Source organism: Lactuca saligna, chromosome 5 (genome assembly GCF_052625555.1).
Source record: "Lactuca saligna cultivar CGN05327 chromosome 5, ASM5262555v1, whole genome shotgun sequence".
NCBI lineage: Eukaryota > Viridiplantae > Streptophyta > Magnoliopsida > Asterales > Asteraceae > Lactuca > Lactuca saligna.
The window spans coordinates 123,663,299-123,675,918 of NC_136421.1; positions in this window are offsets into that span (position 1 = coordinate 123,663,299).

Here is a 12,620-nt window from a genome sequence, read left to right on the forward strand (position 1 = left end):
AAGTAGAAAATCAATTGGGCAGGAACATTAAGATGCTTCGATCTGATCGAGGTGGTGAGTATCTTAGTACCGAGTTCCTTGACTATCTTAAGGAGTGTGGGATTGTCTCACAATTGACTCCTCCCAGGACACCACAGCTGAATGGTGTAGCTGAGAGGCGTAATCGAACCTTGTTGGACATGGTTCGCTCTATGATGAGTCGAGTTTCGTTACCAATCTCTTTTTGGGGGTATGCCTTAGAGACTGCCGCCCATATCCTTAATCTACTCCCTACAAAGAAGGTTACCAAAACACCTCATGAGATGTGGACTGGGAAGGTTCCCAATTTGGACCACATCAAAATTTGGGGTTGCGAAGCCTTCGTGAGGCGTGAAACTCATGATAAGCTTGAACCCCGAAGTGAAAGGTGTATTTTCATTGGCTACCCACAGAAATCCTTCGGTTACCTCTTCTACAGACCCAGTGAGAATGTGGTCTTTGTAGCACGAAGAGGGATCTTTCGCAAGAAAGAATTTATAAGCCAAGGAGACAGTGGGAGGCAGATTGATCTTGAAGAAATTCAAGAATCAATTGGTGAAGGAACCTCAGACACTAGCAATCAACCTGAGGAGGAAACTCCTGTTGATCTAGCTGACGAGTCTGTACCTCCGAGGCGTTCCACACGGGTTAGGAACATACCTTCGTTTTATTATGGTTTTCATATTACTACGGAAGGTGATACGTTTATTAGTGATAGTACACTAGTAAATTTGGATGAACCTAGCAGTGTTAAGGAAGCCATGGCAGGCCCGGAGTTTGCTAAATGAAAGGAGGCTATGGACAACGAGATACAATCCATGTATGACAATCAAGTTTGGAACTTGGTTGACAATGTACCAGGCCGTAAAACAGTCAGGTGCAAATGGATCTTCAAGAAGAAGACAGACATGGAAGGAAAAGTGCATACTTATAAGGCTCGACTGGTTGCAAAGGGTTTTACTCAAACTCAAGGTATTGATTATGATGAAACCTTCTCGCTGCTAGCAAAGATTAAGTCTATTAGGATTATGTTAGCTATTGCAGCATTTCATGATTATGAAATATGGCAAATGGATGTCAAAACCGCTTTCCTTAACGGAAAGTTTCCTGAGGATGTGTACATGAATCAGCCAGAGGGTTTTGTCAGTGCAGAGTACCCTAATAGAGTATGCAAGCTTGAGAAATCCATTTATGGATTAAAACAAGCATCCCGTAGTTGGAATCTTTGTTTTGATGAGAAGGTAAAAGAGTTTGGCTTCTCGAGAAGCGAAGATGAGTCTTGCGTGTATGTCAGAGTTAGTGGGAGTATAGTTAGCTTCTTGGTATTGTATGTAGATGACATACTACTCATAGGAAATGACATCCCAAGCTTGCAGGAGGTTAAGTCCTGGCTTGGCAAGTGCTTTGCTATGAAGGACCTAGGGGAGGCTACCTATATCCTAGGGATAAGGATATTAAGAGAAAGGAGTAGAAGACTAATTGGACTTAGTCAGAGTATCTACTTGGACAAGGTGTTGAAAAGGTTCAACATGGAGAATTCCAAGAAAGGAGATTTACCGATCCAAAGCAATACCAAACTGAGTAAGACTCAGAGTGTGAGTACAGAGGCAGAGATAGCTGAGATGAGCCAATTACCATATGCTTCCGCAGTTGGCTAGATCATGTATGCTATGACTTGTACCCGTCCTGATGTGGCATTTGCTTTGAGCATGGTCAGCAGGTTTCAGGGGAACCCTGGCAAGGCTCATTGGACCGCGGTAAAGAACATTCTCAAGTACCTACGCAGGACTAAGGATTGGATCCTTACCCTTGGTGGTTGTGATGACTTGAAAGTATTAGGGTATAGTGATGCTGGTTTTCAGACTGATAGGGATAATTTCCGCTCTCAGTCGGGCTGGATCTTTACCTTAAATGGAGGGGCAATTTCTTGGAAGAGTTCCAAGCAGGAGACGGTGGCTGATTCGACTTGTGAATCAGAGTATATAGCAGCGAGTGAAGCAGCGAAGGAGGCGATATGGCTAAAGAACTTCATCGGAGACCTTGGAGTTGTACCAGCTATTAAGGAACCTATAGAGATTTTCTATGACAACAATAGTGCGGTTACCTTAGCCAAGGAACCAAGAGATCATGGCAGATCCCAACACATTGACAGAAAATATCACTTCATAAGACACAAGATTGAAGAAGGACTCCTTGTGACAAGGAGGATATCGTCGAATGAGAATCCTGCAGATCCCCTTACGAAGGGACTGACGAGGGTTAAGCATTTTCAGCATGCGAGACGCATCAGGCTGAGGGACGATATTAGTTTTACAGATTAGATAGCTTTCCTGAAACTTGTATAATGTAATCGACGTTTGATGATGAATAAAATTTGTGATTTATTTATGAGTAAAGTGTTACTATCATTGTCAATTATTTACTATTGTTTCAGTTTTGCATGTTTTGACTTCCAGAATAATTAATTTATTCAAACCTCCACAATCGATCATACGTCGGAAGTAGGTATGAATCAAGATTGTCATGAATTGGGTTTGTAGATGCCTTAAAAGTGTTTAGACATGGCAATGGTTGCTGCAACATTCATGAGTACTCATAAGTTATGAGTATTGGTATAAACCCATGCTCACTTGTATCACTTCATGGAATTTATCTCGAGTGATCGTGAGACGATAACATCATATAAATCTTTAAACCTAGAGATATGAGTTGTTACGTATGAGTTGGTTGTGCATTGATTGCACGTAAACGCACCAGTAACTTGATGTTATAAAACGTGCCTTTGTGTACAATTCAATAAGTAGTAGAACAAGCATATCAGTCGAAGTTTATCTGTTCCTTCTAGAAATAGAAGCGATATCTGGGCCCCTTGATGATTTTGTGTTGACCCATGTACCAGGCCTGGTCAGAACTAAACCGATGTGTTCAGTGAAGTTCTTCGTCAAACAAATCGGAAAATCGAGAAACAACTGCTAGACAATAAGCAAGACATAGTTCCATGTGTTTGTCCGGCTGATATCATGAGAACAGAGGATTATGTGATCACTTATCTAAAATGGCGCTTCATAGTTCGACAGAGTCTTCATTGTTCGAGGGAGTTTCCGAGAGGTACGATTGTTGGTTCGTTCCTGAAGTTATAGGCAAATATAGTTATTAGACTTATCCAAGTGGGAGTCTGTTGGATAAGGTGTCTAAGTCCATAAATTATTTGGTATATACTTGACCCGACCGGCATGGTCCATTTGGGTTGCATCTCATCCAAACTATTATGGATAATTTTATGAGAGTTATACACATATGTTTATTAATATATTATGAGTTATAATATATTAATATGAAGTTACGTTATTTAATTAGTTTTAGTCTTAAATTAATTATGAATTAATTTAGAGATTAAAAGGAAGACTAATTAAATTATGGGCTATTTGTTTTATATAGTGTGGGCTAATACTCATTTGTTAATGGGCTAGGCTTATGTGGAAGTCCATGGATGATCCATGGAGCTTTTAACCCATGGATCCTTGGAAAAGGAAAAGACATGGGTTATTAGGGTTTCACCCTAACCATGCACACTATATAAGCATGCTTATGGAGCATGAAATGGAGCCTAAGAGAAAACTAGTGAACTAGTGTGTGTGTGTGTGTGTGTGCATGTGTGTGGCCGATTTTATACAAGGTGTATACTCTCTCAAAGTTTTCCAAGAGTTTGGGGTGTTTGTGATTCCATTTGAGGCATTCACACTATTGGTGCTTGGCCCTCAAACTCCTTAGAACCAAACTCACCAAAAAGTATGTAATCTCTTCTAACTCTTTTATGTTGAAATGTTCCCCATGCCATGTTAGATAGGTTATAAACCTTGGAAAATTATTATTTTGCATGTATTTAGACAAACATAGATCCAAGGTTTATTAGGGTTGCATGCACACTTAGGAAGTGTTAGATTGCTCAAAACCCAACATGATCAGTCTTGAGAATGGCATAGCCTGATCAACTATGTTGGTCCAAGGAGTGATTAGCATATGCCCAAGAATGGTTGTGATGTGGCAACAAGTCTAAAAACTTACCAACACAACCATAAATAAATACCATAGGGGTATTTGGTCTTACTATAATCATCTTAGTTAGTTTGCCTATTTATCTATTTCTTATATCCCTTTTCTCGTGTAGATTAAAATGGCTGGATTTCGCCATGGCGATCCGTACTTCCCAAACCAAGGCAACGCTGGATGGCTAGAAGAAGAACCAGATGATGATCACCCAATCCCTTTGGATGATCACCATGCTGAGGGTTTTTCTGATAGTTCTGAATCGGATCCTGAAGTCAACACCCTACCCCCAGCAGCTCAAAACCCAAACCTGAACCCTTGTCCCGCATTTCAAGGACCCATACCTCTGTCGGCCACGAATTTGAATACATGGAGCCAGGAAGAAGTTCAACCCATTCCCTACAATGGAGACCGAAGTTTCTACAACCTCACTGAAGGAGGTTTTGCTGACAGAGTCCTACCCATCATGGTTCGTAGGATTTCTCGGAACATAATACTGGGTCAATTAACTATCTATCGAGTCTTGGAGATTGACGCCAACTCTGGCTTTAACACAGTCCGCATTCGCCAACTAGAGTCTGCTCACGAAAGGACTCTGGTCCGCAATTTAGCTCTGCAGAGGGAACTTGCTGAAACTCAAGTTGAAGTTAGGGAACTTCGAGCTTAGCAAGAAAGAGCTGATAGGCGTATGGGGGACATGGAACATCTACTATGAGGATCAAGGACTCATGCTAGCAGTTCTCGTCGCCAATAGAATATTGTCGACTCATCTTTTGAATATAACCTAGTTTATCTAAAAACTCTAGTCTAATTTCCTATATTTGTAAATCTTAGACCTGTTAGGTCTTGATCTAGTCATAGTTCTATCAAAATTTTCCTATCTTGGTTGATGTAAGGCCTACTTATAGGCCATTTTCCTGAACTTGTTACATCTGTAATCCCAGTATTATTGACAAATATCTAATCATATGGAAATTATTATCCAAATGTTGTCATCTTCATTTAGTCATACTATTCATTTTGTTGTTGGACTATGGGGAGTTAGTCCATGAGACACATTCATTATTCATTTATTCTTATCCATGTCGTCATCTTTTGAACGTATAGTTAAAGATGCCGCCTCGCAGAAACCCTAGGCGTAACCCAAACAACGCAACATTGATACCACCACCTCTACCACCACCTCAACCTCTTCAACCACCTTCTCCCTTCGATGCCACTATGTTCCAAGCAGCTTTCACAACAACAGTTGCAGCTGCTATGTCAGCCATCAACGCCCCTGTCCCTAGTGGATCGGGAACACGTGCACCTCCCTCGAACCACGGTGAAAGCCATGGACACCCTCGGGAATGTACCTATAAAGACTTCACTAACGCCAAGCCCCGCAGCTTCAATGGTTCGGGCGGTGTTATGGTGTTGAGACAATGGATTGAAAAGATGGAATCTATCTTTGAAATTTGTGCTTTCCAGGAGGGCAACAAGGTTAAGTTTGTAGCTTGTACCTTCTCTGACAGAGCACTAACATGGTTGAACGGCCATGTGAAATATCTAACTCTGTTGGTGGCATATTCCATCAGCTAGGAACACTTAAAGGACATGCTGATGAGAGATGTCCTCGGGGAGAAATTCAAAAACTCGATCAGGAACTCTGGAGCCTGCAAATGGTTGGATCCGACATTGGAACCTACACAAATAGGTTCTGTGATCTGGCAATCCTATGCCCAGATGGTTACTCTCGAAAGCAAGAAAATAGAAAGATATATCTAGGGGCTGTCTCCCCAGATCCAATCAAGTGTATTAGCTTCCAAGCCTGTCACTTTTGATAGTGCCAAGGAGCTGGCACAGTCTCTCAAAGACCACAGGAAACAAAGGAACCCAACAATCCCTGCATCCGTACCACAAAAGTCCAACCCCGACAACCACAAGAAGGGGTGGAACAAGAGGAAAAGAGGGGCTTCGCAGGAATCCTCCAAGAGACAACAACTTGTGGCAATCAATGTCATCATGGTAACACCCATTGTCCCTGCGAACCCTTTTCCTGCAAAAACTTATGCTGGATCTCTCCCGAAGTGCAACAAATGCAGCTTCCACCACCACGGACCTTGCAGGGAGATGCAGTGCACTAACTGCAATAGGAAGGGGCACATAGCCCATTTCTATCAGACTCCAACAACTCAAGCCTCCCAGGTTCCTTACGCCAGTATGGGCCAAACTTGCTACGGTTGTGGCGAAGTGGGTCATTACAAAAGGAACTTCCCTAAAGCGGGGATGGCTGGAGGAGTAGGAAGAGTTATGGCCCTAGGCCACAAGGAAGCGGTAGATGATCGTACGATAGTTACTGGTACGTTTCTCCTTGATAACTCATATGCTTGCATACTATTCGACAGTGGAGCAGAGAAAAGTTTCGTAAGTCACAAATTTGCACACCTGCTTAAATAAAAACCATGCGCACTAGATAACACATTCACAGTGGAAATGGCCAACAGGAAAATAGAGAGTACTAACTGCATATACGTAAGTTGTACCTTAACTTTAGATGGCCATACTTTCAAGATAGACCTCATGCCGGTCCCAATTAAATGTCTCAACATCATCATCGGCATGGATTGGTTGAGTCTTCTTCGCACCGACATCATGTGCTTTGAAAAAGCAGTTCGTCTTAACCTTCCTAACAATGAAACCTTAGTTATCTATGGAGACAAACCTAGTACGAGCCTTCGTATCATTTCGTGCATTCATGCCCAAAAGTGCTTGTGAAAGGAATATCATGCATTCCTCGCACACATCGTCGATATGAGTCATGAAATGAAAGACATTCAGAACATCCTAGAAGTACGCGACTTTCCCGACATCTTCCCAGAGGAACTTCCCGGTTTACCACCACAACGCCAAGTCGAGTTCAGAATCGACTTAGTGCTAGGAGCTATTCCAGTAGCCAAATCTCCTTATCGTCTGGCACCGGCCGAGATGCAGGAACTTTCTAGTCAACTTAACGAACTTCTCAAGAAGGGATTCATTAGGCCAAGCTTCTCACCATGGGGAGTACCGGTCTTATTCGTCAAGAAGAAAGATGGATCGTTTCGCATGTGCATCAACTATAGAGAACTCAACAAGCTTCCAATTAAAAAATCATTCTCCTTTTCCCCGCATTGACGATTTATTTGATCAACTTCAAGGAGCCAACTACTTCTCAAAGATAGATCTACAATCCGGATATCACCAGCTACGAGTGTTAGAGGAGCATGTTCCCAAGACAGCCTTCCAAACTCGTTATGGACACTACGAGTTTGTACTGATGCCGTTCGGATTAACTAACGCGCCTGCAGTATTCATGAATCTGTTGAATAGGGTGTGTCGTCCTTACTTGGATCAGTTCGTCATCGTCTTCACTGATGACATACTCATCTACTCTCGAAGTAAGGAGGAACATAGTCAACATCTCCGTAGAGTCTTAGAAACATTGTGAGCGGAGAAGCTCTATGCGAAGTTCTCCAAATGTGAATTTTGGATCCGAAGAGTCGAATTTTTGCGCCATGCTGTTAGCGAAGAGGGAATACACATGGACCCTTCCAAAATCAAGGCCATTGAGAACTGGTCAGCACCGAAGACACCTACAGAAATTCATCAATTTCTAGGTCTCGCTGGCTACTATCGCAGGTTCATTCAGAACTTCTCCAGCATAGCGAAACCTCTTACAACCCTGACCCAAAAAGGTGTGGCCTTCGACTGGGAAGAGAAACAGGAAAGAGCATTCCAAACAGTCAAACAAGCCTTGTGCACCGCACCAATACTATCCCTCCCTGAAGGGATAAAAGAGTTCATTGTCTATTGTGATGCATAAAATCAAGGACTCGGATATGTTCTAATGCAGCGAGTTAAGGTCATAGCCTATGCCTCGAGACAGCTAAAGACACATGAGGATTCTTACACCACCCACGATCTTGAACTAGGAGCAGTTGTGTTTGCTATGAAGATCTGGAGACACTACCTGTATGGTACAAAAAGCACGATCTTTACAGACCATAAGAGTCTACAACACATTTTCGACCAGAAATATCTCAACATAAGACAACGACGGTGGGTCGAGCTACTCAGTGATTACGATTGCGAAATTCATTATCATCCGGGTAAAGCCAATGTAGTAGTCGGCGCCCTGAGTCGGAAAGAATATACTGGTCGTGGAGTCAAATCTTTGACTCTAACTATCCATTCACACTTGTCCACACAAATTAAGGAGGCTCGACTCGACGCTTTGAAACCTGAAAATGTGGCAGGTGAATCCCTGAGAGGAATGGATAAGAACTTGGAAGTCAAGGGTGGCGGAGCCTTATATCTCATGGATCGGATCTGGACACCGAAACACGGTGGCTTCAGAGACTTGGTCATGACCGAAGCTCACAACACTCGTTATTCCGTCCACCCATATTCATATAAGATGTCTATGGATCCTAAAAAGTTATACTGGTGGCCTAACACGAAAGCAGATATTGCTACCACTACTAGAAAAACAGCCTTTTACGACGCTCATTGCGCGTCGTAAAAGGCTTGCGCGTCAAGGAAGGCCCTGTCATAAAGAGAGACGACGCGCATTTACGACGCGCAATTACGACGCACGTTTACGACACGCAATGCGTATCAAGGAAGGCCCTGTCATAAAGGAAGACGACACGCATTCGCATGTCGTAACCTTACGACGCGCGTGTTAATGACACGCAATGCGTATCAAGAAAGCCCCTGTCAAGAAAGGCCATGTCATAAATGAAGATGACACACATTTTTGCGTATCATAATTTTAAATGTTAAAAAAAATATTATTTATAGATTTACTAATTTTCAAATTAAATTTGTATTTAATGTCTCATAATAGAAAATAAAATATCATATACAAAAAATAAAATCCGTTATATAAAATTTAATGTCATACAAATAATCGTTCCATGGAAAGATAAAACAAATCAATAGTTGTAACAAAAATTTACAAGCTAATTAGATACAAGAAATATAAAAAATATACCCTAAAATGCTTTTCAAAGTCTAATCTCCATGTTAGCTCTTCAACTCACTTCTCCAGTTTGTCCTTAGGTTCTCTAAGGGCTCCAGCATCTCCTGCAGTTTCAAAGGCACAAAGAAGAACAGAACGTGATATTATTTTTCCACCTAGATGTTCTTCAGTGATGTGATGAAAATCATACCCCTTCAAAGGCACAACAAGTAGCCAATAGCACTTGTTATGTCAAGCACAAGCACAGATAGAAATATGCCACTTTGAGTAAAATTAGTGTAAGTAAAGACTATAGAGAAGATAAGAACACATACCAAGTGATGGAGGCTTTGTTGCAAAGTAAACGACCAAGTCATCTACAAGAAACATGACTAAAACTTCCAAAATCTTATGTGTACCCATATCCCTGTTCTTTTAAAGTTTCCAGAATGTTTAGAATGGTCTCCTTGCTCTGTTATTTAAAGTGTCAGGGGAAAAACGTCACAAAGTAGTAGAAAGTAACTACATTTTTTGAACAGTATCAGGTAAACTTGTATGAAGTACATATAGTCATATATACATGCAAGATTCTAAACAGTACCTCTTTAATGGAATGGTGTTATTTTTGTAATCCAATAATACAAAATGGAACCTGAAATTCAATTGGCATTATTGTTCTTCCTTTCTTGGACAATTCATCACACTGTAAACAGGAATGGTGTTATTTTTGTAATCCAATAATACAAATTATACAAATTATATCATCCATGTATTATTATTATTATTATTATTATTATTATTATTATTATTATTATTATTATAACCCATATAATAATTATTATTATAATCATTATTATTGAAAGTGATATAGCAAACCTGATTTGATTCTGAGAACAAATAGGGAAGGATGAAGGAGATGTAATGTGTATGGTTGTTGAGATATGTGTATATATAAATTCAGATAAGTTAAATAAAATTAAAAAATCCAAACGAATCAGATGATAAACCTCTGTAATTGTTGGGGAATATTTTCTAGAAGGATGTGCAGAGCGACGACTTATAGTCTCGGATAACTCCAAGGATACTGAAAGCTGGAACAGATGAACCAAACGAGTTAAAAGACGTAAATACCCTTGTACTGATGTCAATGGAACAAAAAATGCAAGTTATACTTGTTATGTTAGTACCTCAAGAGATCTTCTAGTTTCTTCCTCGTGGAAAAAGGTAAGAGTTCCACCTATCTGTGATCAGAAATCCACAGGGGTATATAAGTAATTCAACCAAAGAAAGGATATGGATTAAGGAAAATAAGATGGTTTGAGATTTATTTTTTTTACCATATCACCAAAGTAATAAGTTGATTCAGGGGTATATAAGTAACCTCAAAACAAGATCCGACCTTATCCTTTTTCTCTCTAGATTCAAATCCAGCAAACAGTGGACCATGGTACTTTCTGGAAGGGTCCAGATCTTTTGTTTGAGGTAAGTTCCCTGGTTGTGAAGTCAATCTAGATTGGACAGTTTCAGGGACAACATCAAGTCCTGATGCAACTGCCTTACCCTTGTACGTTACACCCTCATTTACCTCATGTTCCTGTTTAGGAGGAAATGCAATAATTCTTTGCTCTTCTTTTGCAGGGGGAGGAACCGATGGAGTTTCCTTTATTGTAGGTGTGGCTTGTGCATTAGTTGTTGCTTTATCCTCATACGCTTCTCTTTTAATGGTGTTCATTCCAGCAGACATAGTCACAGCTTCAAGATCCTTGTTATTTGACTCCACAGGGCTTCTAACTGAAGCTCTATCATGGTTAGCTTGTATTGGTTCAAGCTAACCATGTTAAAACTACAGCAGGGGAAGCCACCTATTACCACTGTACTTCAAGGGGAGGTGGGGCAATAGTTTGTACTGGTTCATGAGGCAGAGTTCTATCTCCTTTCTGCCATCAAGTCAAATCCATAAGTCCACCAAAAAAAGAGAGAATTGTACCCAGAAAAAGTAGCATTAAATTTAATCATAAATACTATTAATAGTAGTTTTAACAATGAAAATAGGTTGAATGGGTAATGATGTATGTCTGAATAAAGTGCCATACTGAATGAACCGTCGGAAAATGAGTAAATGAACATATTAGCCTATATAGAAATGATGGTAAATAACAGATGACTTTATTTAAGAACAGCTATAAATCAGATTTTACTTTCTATAAATAACAATACAGATGAAAATATATTTAATTACAATAAGATTAGCAACTTAGATTGATCATGAAATTTAATCATAAATACTATTAATAGTAGTTTTAACCGGACATAGTAGTTACGAATTGTTTTGATTGTGAATAAATTTAAACTCTAACAAATATGTTAACCTAAGAAGGTTTTACACTAGTTTTGATCTTAAGAAGCTATTAGACTTCAGTTTTCAAATCCAACTATAAGAAAAATATCGTTAAAATAATGTAAAACCTTCTTAGGCCACCATGAAGGGAGAACATGAGAGGAGTTGTCTGGAGGAAAAAAAAGGGGGGGGGGGGGAGTGTAAATGTAAATAGCTAAACAAGTAGTGCCCAAATACATTAAGCCAAGTTTTTTGCTTAACCCAGTAAGCTATTCTGTCTAAATTAAGTCAAAAAACAATTACAAAGGTTTATTTTTACCATATCACCAAAGTAATAAGTTGATTCAGGTTTTATGGGTGAGAATCTTAGTAGATCTTGGTCATCAAGCCTAATGTTGTATGATCTTCTTCGAATCACACCTTCTGCTGCAGCAAACGTTTGTGGCAACTTAATTTTTAAGGTATAACACAAGGGTAAAATCGTCATTTATGCAACAACAACATTTCAGTTTTTCCACAACCATGGTAACAGGTAAAAAATGATGCATCTTTCGGGCATATGTTAATGTTATACTCTAAAATGAAACAACAATGAAAAAAATTTGGGAAAAAGCAAAAAGTCGTTGAACAAATATTTAAACCAAATTAGATTGTTTTAAAAAGTGTAAAAGAATAAGAAACAGTATTACTTACATGCAACAGGTTCAAGAGTTCTTGAGCCAGTTGAGACTCTCAATTCATCATTCATAGGGGGAGATTTTGGGATTTTTAGCTGCTCATTTGGAACATTTAAGTTATCTGTTCAAGTGTCCCTACAGTTAAATTTGAAAATAGCTTTCCACCCCTGTTTACAGCATCCACCATTCCCTGTGGGACATCTGGCAAAGCCTGATCAATGCAAATAGGTTTACAAATTACAACACAAGATATATTATTAAGTCAATAAGTCAAACAGAAACAACAATAGCCAAACCTGTTGTAAAGGAAGTCCATGATCACCAGGGAGTGAACGAATTGACATATCCAACACTGAACTAATGGCAGACTCTAAGCTAAGCACCTGAGTTAAGGTGGATCAATCGTATCATATTTGAATTTAATTAAAAGATTCCTTGAGATTCCATAGGAAGATTTTATCTACACAACAAATTCATAATGTTTGGTTAGTATAATAATAAGAGCAGAAAGTGTAACAGTTTGAAGTCGCTTTTTTATGATTACCTCCTACCTCCCTTG